The sequence below is a fragment of the Lolium rigidum genome, chromosome 3 (genome assembly GCF_022539505.1).
Source record: "Lolium rigidum isolate FL_2022 chromosome 3, APGP_CSIRO_Lrig_0.1, whole genome shotgun sequence".
Lineage (NCBI taxonomy): Eukaryota > Viridiplantae > Streptophyta > Magnoliopsida > Poales > Poaceae > Lolium > Lolium rigidum.
The window spans coordinates 183104173-183116822 of NC_061510.1; the positions used below are offsets into that span (position 1 = coordinate 183104173).

At 42.6% G+C, this 12650-nt stretch overlaps 1 long non-coding RNA gene across 1 annotated transcript; it reads right to left on the bottom strand.

Annotated features, from left to right (window-relative positions):
• Nucleotides 1-11156: 11156 nt before the first annotated feature.
• Nucleotides 11157-12120, bottom strand: LOC124699584. Its single transcript, XR_007001445.1, has 3 exons — nucleotides 11913-12120; nucleotides 11636-11728; nucleotides 11157-11268 (listed from the first exon to the last, which is right to left on the bottom strand). It is a non-coding gene; the product is annotated as an uncharacterized LOC124699584 (long non-coding RNA).
• Between the last annotated feature and the right edge of the window lie 530 nt (nucleotides 12121-12650).

Genomic DNA, 12650 nt, shown 5'->3' on the forward strand with positions numbered 1-12650 from the left:
ACACTTGATGATATAGGGAGCCAGCGAAATTCTTGACGTCGGCAGTATAAGCCGTTACATCAAGAGCACACTCACGTAGACCTTTTTTATGCGTGGTTTTTTTGCTGCGAGGTGATTTGGTACCCATCGAGTTACTTTCTCTCTCTTCGCAACCCACCGAGGAAAACTTATCTTCCTCTCTCCTTCCCCTCTGCCAAACCAACCGTGCCCCTCCGGTCTGCCGCAGCCGGCCGATGTCCCAGCGCCGAAGTGGTACTGTGGTGAGGGAGACGCCGGGCCGGAGGCACGAGCGAGGTCGGTCGCTGTATTTTTTCGATCTGGGTGTTCTTCGTCCTTTTCTAGATCTGGATTTTGCATCACTGTTCAATGGATTCAGTTTGTTGTTGATTTTTTTACATGGTGTCTTTCGATCCAGATCCCATGATCATTCAAATAAAGGGTAAAGATTATGAGGGAAAAGTTCTGTTAATTATCTAGTAATATATTTTGATCCAGATCCCATTTTATGAAGTGTTCATCTTGATTCTCAAGATCTATGCGCTTCCGTACTGGAATTTCGTGGATGACCACCTCCATTTCTTCTATCTTTTCTGAATTTTTTTGACTTGGATGTACAGACTAATCAGGTCCGTGATGTAAATCCGGATTGTATATTTTTTGCTGCACGGTTCTACTTGGTACTCAAGATCCATGCCACCTCCTCCTCTTGTTTCTTCCTATCTTTTTTTTTCTTTATGATATTCTGTTGCACGAATGTTCTTGAGCAGGGAAAAAAACACAGCACAGGCCCTGCTTGGGGCAGCAGACTGCGTCGACCGCCTGGGCGCCTGGAGCCTAGTGAGCACCATCTACGGCGGGCGGGAGCATGTGCAGACTATTTAGCATTTGAGCTTGACCCATTTTTCTGGATCCAAATTTATTTCACCTCGTTATTTTTTAAATGTCTTCACCGTTTGATGGAACATGTCTATGTTGAGTTTTCTTTGTTGTGCTCACTGGAAAAATCCAAATGGGATTTGTTTGTTTAACGTGTTGTTTTGGAAAAACTAGAATGTGAGTCTGATATGTTGCTCCAGCTCCAACAATTTTGGATTCAAATGTGCTGTAATTCCTGTCTCTTACTCGAATTAGGTTTGCTTTTTTTTTGGAGACAAAAACTTTTGGAGTTCGGTGCCAGCTATTGATCTGGGGCTCACCGATGTCCTACCATCCACCTTCGCAGAGTTTATCATTTTAGTTTAGTTCTAGAACTTTAGCATTACGTGGATTTGCTTCACATCCTATTTTCCGATCAGTTTCTAGGTGGATGTTTTAGTTGCTGTTTTTTGGGATTTGAAGGAGGAGCAGCTACGTGTCAAGACGCAGATGACGAGCTTCCTTTTTCTCTGCCGATTTGAGCCCCTGCTGACTGGACCATGGCGGAAGGCCGATGGCCGCGTCAATGGGCTAGACGGGTAGCAGGGGCGCAGACTGAACTTATGCTCAAGATCCATGGCCCCTCTCTATCATGTTTCTAAATCTAAACCGTTGGAAATTTAGATGCAGCACAGGCTTGGCAGTTTGGTTTTATTGTTTCTGTGAAAGATTCTCGAGCTAAGCTGATTTGATTAGTTGTATATGTGATTGATTTTTCACCTCGTTTGACTAATGCCATTTTAATTGATCTACATCATATCGATTAGTGACCTTCAAGCCTTTGGGGAGCAGGTTTCATTATTTTCTTTTGTGGATCCTGGACACATTAATATTTTGCCGTTTCATTACGGATCGAGCAGCAGTTTCCTACCATAGCTGTCTAGAATTGTCACTTGTTTCCTTTTTTCCAGTGATTAAAAGTATCTACCTTTATTTGGTTAACCTCATAATACGATTAGTTTAACCTGTTTAACATCTGCTACCGGTTGTTTACATTCGGTAATACAAGAATTACATTTCGATCCCGACAAGCCAAGAAAACTATACCCGAACATGTGACCCTTCCGTGTCCGCTTCTAGTATCTGCCCCATCTTCTTTTCAATTTTCATGTCCGTGTAATAAATTGAGTGATTCAGCTCAGTTTTACGGATCGATGATGATATTCAAAATCTGTGTCATGTACATGAGCTAGTATTTTCTAACCGGTCTCTCGCCTCCGTAGCTCGAAGGGCCTAGCAACAACTTGTTCCATGGGAGCCTCCTCCTGTCGGAGCTCGCCGATCACGAGAGGCTCATGCTGCTTGACCTCCGGAGGCTCACCGGAGGGTTGTCGTAGTTCGTGCGGTGCATGGTGTCGCCGAAGGACCTGCAACCAACAACTCGCTCGGAGGGAGTGTAATGTGCTCCGACCGGGAGAATATGGCGAGCCTGGCCACACTTGGAGTTGTCCGATGTTAGGCTGGTTGGGAGCATCCCGGAGTCCATGGCGGCGATGCCCAGGCTGCGGTTCAACCACAACCACCTCTATGGTGCCATTCCGACCAAGCTCCTCTTGATGCCGAGCATCAGGGAATCTACATGTTTTAGTTCCTCCCTATCTTTTTCTCTTCATGAGGTTTTCTCCATAGATGCTAGTTGTACCTTAGTACACAAATTCACATACTGTTTCAATTCACGTCTGCAACTTCTACTTGTTATTGGCTAGCCGCACCATTCTTGTATGTACATTCTTATGCCAACAGAATTTATATCACTAGTTTATTATTGCTCTTTCCTAATTTTTTTGATATCACATGCACCATATCGCGGAAAGTGACCACGGTTACGTGCAGTACCCCAAATCTATAGTACCAATCGCATGGCCAACTAGAACATTTAATTACCCAGAAAATTAACACCAAGTTAATCACTCAGAAAAACCATCTTTGCAGCTAAATTGTTTGCTACCCACCTATTCATTTAAAAAGAAAAACCACGTGCTTTTTTTTGCTGAATCATGAAAAATCTTGAACAACTCCATGGATAGAAGCAACAAAACGACATGTACAATAATCGTCTCACCAAAAAAATCTTGCAGAACTCCACGTGCCTTTTGCTCATCCATGCTAGCGTTCAAATTCCATGAGATTGCCCTGCCCCTTATGTGCCTTTGCATGCACTGACGGAAAATCTCACAGCGTTGGCACCTCACAAACTCACAAACAACTTAAAGGACCTGCTACGTTGAACACTCATGCTCCCTTTATCCAACGGCAGCCTACCTATGCACAGCTAGCCACCTGGTTAGAAAATCCGCGTCGATATATATGTTAGGTATGTGTAACTTGCATGTGTGTATGTTAAGTATGTAAATGTTAGGTATGTGTAACTTGTATGTGTAACTACACCCAGGGGTAGGAAGTATTTATCTTATTTATATATATATATATATAATTTATATATATAGGAAGCTCAATTGGGGCACCTAGGAGCATGGGCACCAAACGTGTATTTCGTACATACCTGGAGTGTACGTGTCTAAATTACACATACCTAAGGTTTACATAAGTATATATGATACTTTATCGGTTTGAGTATGTTCATATGATGTATCTAAGATACTCCAAACCAAGTTTGGTGAAAATAAAGCAAGTGAGCATGTAATTTGCACCATATATCCGAAATACATGCATATGCATACGTAAAAGATGATTCTACGTAAAAAATTGTGCATACTGCCTACAAAGTATTATATATACTAACAAAATAGTCTAATATACTTAATACTACATGTACATACTTTTAGGTATGATAGATACTCTCTAGATTATGAGAAACACATGTGGGTGTAACTACACCCGGGTGTAGTATGAATATGTCCTATATAAGATATATATATATATATATATATATATATATATATATATGGGAAATAGCCTCCTACTCACATGGCTACCTACGCACCCTTTATCTGCCGTCGGATGAGCCTATAGAGCAGTTTTGCACCACGTCAAGATAAACGCCGTTACTTCCCTTTGTTTTGCTCCCCAACAGTCCTGTATCACTCGCCGCACGACTCGTCTCTCCCACACGGCAACACCTAACCCCTCACATCGCATTGGTGGCCGACGCGCCCCACCTAACCCCCATCGCCGGTCGCCGGACCCTCCTCCCCGCGCCCAATCCCCGGTCGCCGACGCGCTCCGCCATGCCCCATCTCTGGCCGTGGGGATACAGAGCACCGCCGCCCCTAGTCGAGGACCACCCGCGCTGGCCCGTCCACATGCGCCCCCGCCTCCCAGCCACATCCCGCACGCCACTCTGCTGATTCCCTGCATCCGGCGGCACCTGGACCGCGAGTCTAGCATCTCCCTGCCTCCCGCACCTCCCGGACATCGGAAGGCTCAGCTCCTGCCGCCCGCGCCTCCTGGATGTCGGCTAGATTCAGATGTGCACGGCCGCGCGTGGGTGGTGGTGGCGGCCTGGGTCACGACGACTGTGTTGGCGCGGCAAATCGACCCGCAGCAGTGCCGCCATCGCCCGCGCCTCCGCTGTGCTGATGCCGTGGGTCTCGTTCAGTGTCCCACCAACCTCGCCGCACCTCCTGGTACCCCGCGCCACCCACCCACAACGCCTGGATTTCCCACCGGCGGCAGGCAACCATGGCATCGGCGGGTCACGCTCTGCATCTCGGCCGTCTTGAAGGAGTTCGAGACAGGTGGGCATCGCGCTTCTGTAGCATTTCGCAGGCGGTGCCCGTGGCTGGGGCAAGTTTCCTTTGCTTTTCCCAGGGACTCGATTTGCGTTTTCTATTTTTCGATCTAGATTTGCTTCTCTGCGATCTGTATTTTGCTGCACGCGTCGGGGCAGCATGCCCCTCACCCAGCTTGTGTAAAGATGCTGCTGAAATTGTTTGGTTGTTGACTTTGCTGTTGATTTCCCTCTTCTCGCCGTATCTGGTCAAATTGAATCGCGCGGTGTGTGGGGTGGATACCTTGTCTTCTGTAAATTTTTGCCTGCGACCATGGATCTGTTGAACTGCTAATACTAATGTATTCATCCTGCTTAGTTGAATCTTGCCGTGGTGGATCTCGTCGTCCTTAGATAAGATGCTCTTGTTTTGTGTTTCTTTTTTTTCTCCTTTGTTGACAGTATATTTTTATGGTCCACTACCCGTAAATGGAAAATCCAGTGGTTTTTTCACATAAATTTCCAATTTGTCCCCAGGTTTTTGTAGATCATTCTTTTTCGTTGGATGTTACAGCAAATCGCAATGAGAGTTCTCATAATTCTTCTTTGCATAGCGGCAAAGGTGGATATAAAAGTTTCCTTCTAGGTTGCTGTGTGATGAGGCATGTATTTGAGGTTGGATTGGCTCTCCTGTCCTTCGATTTCTTCTCTCCACCTCACGAATTCCAGTACCTGCCCGTGCTGGCTGCATGATGGTTTTTTTTGAATTTCTTGTATGATTATTAAGATGCATGAATTTGTTAGTATTACATTTTGTGTGAATGAAAATACAACAAGATTTCTTTGCTTCACCTAATGAATGGATGATTTCAGATTATGATTTCAGATTAGTACTTGAGGATTTGATCTTTTCCCCATCCGTATCTTCTATAAATTTTGACTTTTTCTGCACAAATGTTCTTGAGGATTTGATCTTTATTTTCCTTGACGTGCTAGTGTTTTGATTTTGGTGGTTCACCAGCGGGTGATGTTGCCTTGATGTGCTGCTTCCTGAGCAACCGGCGGGGCGAGGCAACAACACACAGGTGCGGCGGCGGAGTTTCAGCGGGCGGAATGGCGGGAGGGGCACGCGCAACAGAGGCAGCCGCCGTTGGTCGAGCCCGTGCACCGCTCTGTCGTGCGAGACGCGGCACGCCGCCCAGATGCACCACATCCTAGCGCTCCCCCCTGCCCGCCGGAGGACCACCGCGCACACCCCTCATCACCAGAGAAGGAGGCTGAGGCTCGGGCGCTAGGAGCTCCCTCCCTCATCTTCAATCGCTCCGGGCAGACCTTGGTCTCCGGCGGCACTCTCTGATGGGCAGGATGGAGCTCTCGGCTGGAACGGCGGTTAAATTACACGGAGGTTCTCGGGCAGCATCAGGCTGGTCGGCGGCGGGAGCAGCAGCCTGGCGCCGACGGGAGCAGCAGCCTGGCGCCGACGGGAGACATGAACACGACGGCTCCTTTTTGTGTTTATACTTTTTTTACCGGTTGAACCTGCGAGGTCGTCCGTCTACCGCCCTGGAAAAAAATAGTGTCCACATTTTTTGGTCAAACTAGACGTGGCACAGTTGCTGCTTTTTTGGACACACGCAACAGGCATTGCTCGGGCCTCGGGGCATGCCAGCCACAGCCTAACGGAGTTAACGGCAACACGGATCACAAAGAAATATCCACTGGTTCGCACCCTATGCACAGCTATCCACCTAGTTAGAAAATCCGCGTCGATATATATATATATATATATATATATATATATATATATATATATATATATATATATATATATATATAGATCTGCTATTCTCGAACCGGTTCGAGAATAACTATTCTCGAACCACTTGTGAACTTCCTGGTGTTTCCTAGTGAACTTCTTGACGGAACACCAGAATTGCATGTTCGTGCGGACAATATTTTTATGTTAATTTTCGAACCGCTTAACGGAATGATACATATAATATACCGTTGGATTCATATGGAAATTTCGCAACTTTTTCGTGTTCATTGTTTTCCCAAATTCTATATTATTTAAAACTAATTTTTAATATACAAAACAACGTTTTCGCGGATTTCCCTTTTTCGTGCAGTTTTGGGGGTTTAATTTTCAAACGGTTTATCAGATTTATGCTTATGATATGGCGTTGGAAAGCTGTTGACTAGGCGCAAATTATTCATGTAGGAAGTTTTTCCAAATTCTTTACGGTTTAGGAGCAGATTTCAAAATACATGATTCCGCTTTCCGATTTTCTCTGTTTTTCGTACTGTTTTTTGGAGCTTATTTTTGATCCACTTGTCGAAATGTTTCAAATGATATTGTGCTGAAAAGATATTGATTAGGTGCAACTTTTTCATGTTGAACTTTTTTTAAAATTCTAAATGGTTTAAGTTTAATTTTAGAAATACACACAAGCGGACATAACACCGACACAAGAACATTTTGAAATAGGCTCATCCAGATTGATTAGATGCGGCATTGCGGTGTGTTGGAGTATTAGTAGAGTTATATTAGTGCTAATTGTACATAGCTCCGGTCGATTTGCGCAATCAGAGGTCGTACGAAGGATTTCTATGTGTATCATTTCCGCCCAGAAAAATATAGTACATGAGCTACTCGATTATGGAAGTGAACTTCCCGATATCCCGATTGTGAACTTCCGGTCGGGTTATAGAAATTACAAGCATGTTCAAAATGAACTTCCTACATGTTCAAAGTGAACTTCCATAAACTTCACTAGTGGTTTTAGGTGAACTTCACTAGTGTGTATAGTATGATTGAGATGAATTTTCATAGCATTTAAATTGAAGTTCCATTTTTTCTAGAGAAGTGTCATACCAAAATAACATGGGGCGGATCGACATCCCCAAAACATTGTTTGTGAACCTCCCTCTTAAAACGTAGTGAACTAACATGATAAAACAGTGATTTGCACATTTACATGTGTGTATTGAACTCCCCGTATATAGGAAGAGACAATAGAGCTTCCGGACAAATAGAGGAGTATTGCTCGTAAATGCTGATAACGAAGGAAAACATGAACTCCTTGAAAAAAGGGTTACAAATTTTTTTCTCAAGATACACCTGCACTTCTCGAATGCAAGAAACGAGCTTCTCGAAGTCAAAAAATGAACTTGCAAAGTGTGCTGCACTCGACCAAACTTTGTCAAAACAAAACATTAACACATAGCATGTGTATTAAATTAAAGAATTAAACTCGCACATACACATGGCCTGCTGCACTTTGGAAGTCATATAGCGGGCAGTTCACAAATCATCGAGGTCGAAATACACAAGCAGCCACCTTTTGCAGCTTCAGAAGTTGGTGTAGTTCAATCTCATGTGCACAGTTTTCACATTACAGGGGATGGAGCCGCACATGCTTGCAGCAGATAGCGATGTGAATTCCTCGGTGGTGGACACCGAACTCCCTCTCGTGGGCGACGGTGACTATCAAACAAGCTAGCTAAGCATGGGTTTATCGAGCTGGATGGCTTCGACGATGCAGCGGGCTAGGAGCTTCGGTGTGTGTACCGGGGCAAACTGCTACTCTGTGGGAAGCAAGCTGTTGTTGCCCGGGAAGTGAACTGCTGCTCCGTATAGCCGCCACAATGCTGGACTCAAGTAGAATCCTCCTGGATTTTTTAACCCTGTGCTATCCAACTTCCACTAAGGCGTCGTTGAGAAATAATCCACCAACAATCTCCAGCACGTGTGTTGTTGAGTTTTCTCCGATTGGTCTAGAGCAAGCAATTATTTACAACTTCCTCACAGCACTCGTGAATTTAAAAACAAAGAGTGATTAGTAAGATTTGTTTAGTATTCATGTGCAATAAAATACCTACCAAAATTTCAAGCGAACACTGACGGGAAACAAGCTAGAATAGGCATCAAATCTATAATATCTATAAAGTTCATCCCCACTAAGGTGTATTTAATGTTTGCAAGCTGAAATTTGGTGTAGCCACGTCACCCTGATTATTTCTAGCCGTAGGATTTCAAATAGATGGTCTTTAGTTATTCGTTGTAGAGCCGACCGAGACCTCAACGCATGCAGTCCTGGTGTGTCTCTCGGGATAAAAAAACTTCATTGGATTTAATACGAGTGTTTCCTCTATGGACGTGTGTCTCCTCACCTCCTGCACAATGATTGACCACCACCAGAAAGTACACTAAAAAGTGTTCACATTAATGCTTGTGAGCTAGCCGATTTTATATCCACCAAAAATTCCAAGCGAACTTGGTCTTTTCCCCTTCCCGTTCTCCCCTCTTCTCTGCATCCTGCAAGTCCATTTTGTTTTCTGAGTAATTGCTTTCCATGAATCTGCCCGGAAATATTAGGTATATATATCCCCATGGTCTCCTTCCTCAGTCTTAGACTATTGAGGACATCAGCCCGTCGGTCTGCCATGCCACTCCTAAACAGCACGGAAGTCTTCTTTGTTGACGGCTACCGGCGCTATCTATTGGTCATGTTGGTGACCACCGGTACAAGGCCTGCCACCATTGACGACTCCGCGCTTGGATATTGGATTCTCCATCCTGCATTTTTATGCTTATTGTCTGATTATGGACATCATCTATATGGTCTTCGTTTGTATCTGCCGTATCCATATGGATGTTCTTTCATTTGAAGTCATCAAAGCTCATTAGCCGCAGCCATCCTACACGGTATGTCACTCAATTCTTTTCCAGTTTAATCAGATTTAACATTTGGGTTTTATATCACTCTAGATCATTTTTGCTGTCCTCTTTTGCAGGACAGTTTCAAACAATTGACGGAAGATCCTGATCTTCGGCAATACACTTAAATTTTTTATTCATTTGATTTGAATGTCAATGAAATATATGTAAATAAACTCCACCTTTTGGACTCCTACACAACATACCATGTGAAGTTCATATGATTGCTCTGTATAGGCTTTTGTACACAGTGATTATTTCTTCCTAATTATTTCAATTATGATTGTGCCGAGTGGCGACCACTCTGCTGCTATGTATAACGTAGGTTCCCGTTATTGGTATGCTCATGTTAATTTCTCTCAAATTTGTTTCTTTTAAACTTTTGCCATGATTATCCTTTCAGTGTTTTTGCAGAGTACATATATGGCTGCATCGAAGCAAACATGGTGCCAATTCTTCTGATATTTTTTTGGAAGGTGCATGGCAAGATATTCTTGCTGCTACATCAGCCCAAATGTTTAAGAACATAGGAGTCTACCAATTCAATATTTGAAGCACAGTGCTTCTGTTGCCGTTGTGACCACCGAGGTCCATGCCTGCATATAATTTCCTTTTTATGCCTTCCCACTTCAGTTCAGTGGAACGGTTAATTAGTGTACAACTATTCATTGTTTGTTTCAGGATTACCTCCCAGTTTCGTTTTCTTGCCGACTTAGCAATCAAATATACATCGAATATTGATATTGACATTGATTTCTATTCTAAAAATTGATCCTGCACTTGATTACATTAACACGTAAGTTTTGGGTGAGTTACCGCCGCAGTGCCTTGATATACCATTAATCTTAATATACAAATATTGATCAATCGGAGTTTCCGTTGTGGAGAGAAGGAATTTGAGAAGAATGGTAGCTATGAAAAACATGGAGTAATTCCAACATATTCATATTTAGCCGGCTATGCGTAGTAGCTTTTCTCCATCAAGGAGAGTAATATCACTCCACAGAGTTTCTATTTATTTCTTTATAGATTTCCGCCGCAACGCGCGGGGTATCAACTAGTTGACAGTAAAAACAAGCAAGAATAAGCATGTGTTTTCTTAATGTGTTCCCCTGTTTCAATTAATATTCCATTTATCTCGCATCTCTCTTCTTCTCAATAATTGCACAGAACAAAAATTACATGGAAGTAGTTGATTACACATTAAAGCTTTGGATTTGAAGTGAACCTCACCGTTAGTGAACTGCTTTAAATAATCATGCAAACTGCTATTTTTAAGTATTTTCAATCAGAGTTAATACAAGTACCGGTGGTCAATAAACCTTCAACTTATACGCGGATAAACTGAACTTCACGGCAATATAAAGCCTTACTTCAATAGAGAGAGAAAGTGAACTTCAGCAATAAAATGAACTTGCCCAGAAAATGAACTCACACACATGAGTAAACGAACCTGAGACGGCAATGTTTGCAGGCTAACACGAAGCTATTATGTGCACCGTACAAATGAACTTGCCAGGTTTCGTTTTTTCCATAAGAAACAGAGAACACAAACAGAAAAAAGAGACAGAACAATGTTTCAGAAGTAGAAATCAACAGTTGACAAACCTAAAGATGGAGCTGTAGAGAGCGATGTGAAGCCCGCTGGACTCTCGAGGATACGCAAGTGAACCCCCAGTGTAGCTACATTTATGCACATGAAACTTTACACTATCAAAAATTAATAAAATAATAGTCCATCTAGCAAGAATATCTAAAGTAAAGTAGCAGGAGATGTGAACCTCACGAATTAGGAGAAATGAACTCCACGGATTAGGAAAAGTGAGCTCTTCATCTCCGCACCTTTATTCTTTTTGTGCACTTGTGCTCGGCTGCTTCACGCAATGAAGAGCATGACTTGCAGTGACAATCGTAGGAGCCAGCCGCAAGAACTCACAGCTTGTTGCAATGCTGCTTGTGGGTACTGTGATGATAGTTAATTAAGTCATACAAAAAAAGCAAACTTCACATATGGAAAAAGGTGCACTACGCCAATCAAGTAATGTGAACTTCAAAAAAGAAATTTCACAGATCTTATTAGCATAAAAATCACAAACTCAAGTGCAGGCTTGTGAAGCTTTGTAGGTTTCAGCTACTTTTGAGATTAGTACTGCTCAATTAGTTGCAAAAAAATGTCAAATTGTTCTGCTTTTTTTCTCTGATATTAATTTGTACAGACTGCTCTGGGCAAAATATAGATCTTTCTTAGTGTTAAGAATGAGTATAACAGCATAGAATAGGGAACAAGAATGGAATCTTGAATGGATATGCATAGTTCACTAGATAATTACCTTAAGTTTTAGCGTTGAAATCCCCATGGAGTATTACCGGATGATCATGACACGTCTTAGATATAGCATAGTAGGCTCAGTCAAGTAGTGTTCCTTACATATAACAAAAAAGGCAGCATAAGGATACTAGTAGACAGTGGTAGATGGTTAAGATCAAACGAAATACTAGACAATGCTTTTATACATCAAAACAAGATTGCAGCAATATGCATTTTTTGTTTAAATGAAGTTCATTTTATTTGCGGAGTGAACTTCACTTTTACAAAAGTGAACTCACCATTACCATTTTAGCGCCGTAATGGTTGGATCGACATGACATTGCTGCTGGTGTATGTGATGGTGGCCGAGGGTTCTTCGAGGCCTTCCTTAATGGCTGGTAGCCTGGTACTAGGATGAGACCAACAAAAGACTAGTAATAATCAAGAAACTAACATTTGATTGCCTTCAGGTTCGAGCACAGAAACTCGGTAGCAACTTCTTAGAAACTCTGTCACAACTATACCTATTTGTGTCCAGGACCGCGAGTATGTGCAAGTGCAATGATTTACTTTAACATTCTAAAATTTTACAACACAGAGTGAACTGCCCGGGATGTATGGAGTGCACTTCCCGATGTATATGATGCACATGAAATGGACTCCCGCAAAATAAAAAGAGTGAACTTGCCATTTTGAACAAAGTGAACTGTGAGTAGATCTGGAGCGAAACCAACTTAAGAATTTAAAAAGAAATTTCACAATAAGGTGAATTGGACCAACAGAACTTCCCAAAAATTAAATGCGAACTTCGCAATGGGTTTAACCCAACTCGTTAACCAAATGTAAATATTTTTACTACCTCACATGAAATACTAAACTTGGCGGGAGCAGAAGTAGACTTTCTACGCGGAATAAGTATGAACCGAACTTTCTAACAAAATAAATATGAACTTCCAAAAGAAAAACCAACCAGTCTTTTGAAATACACTCCCAAATAAATCAAGTTTTGTTTTACTGAAAGTGGACTGCCTAGAATC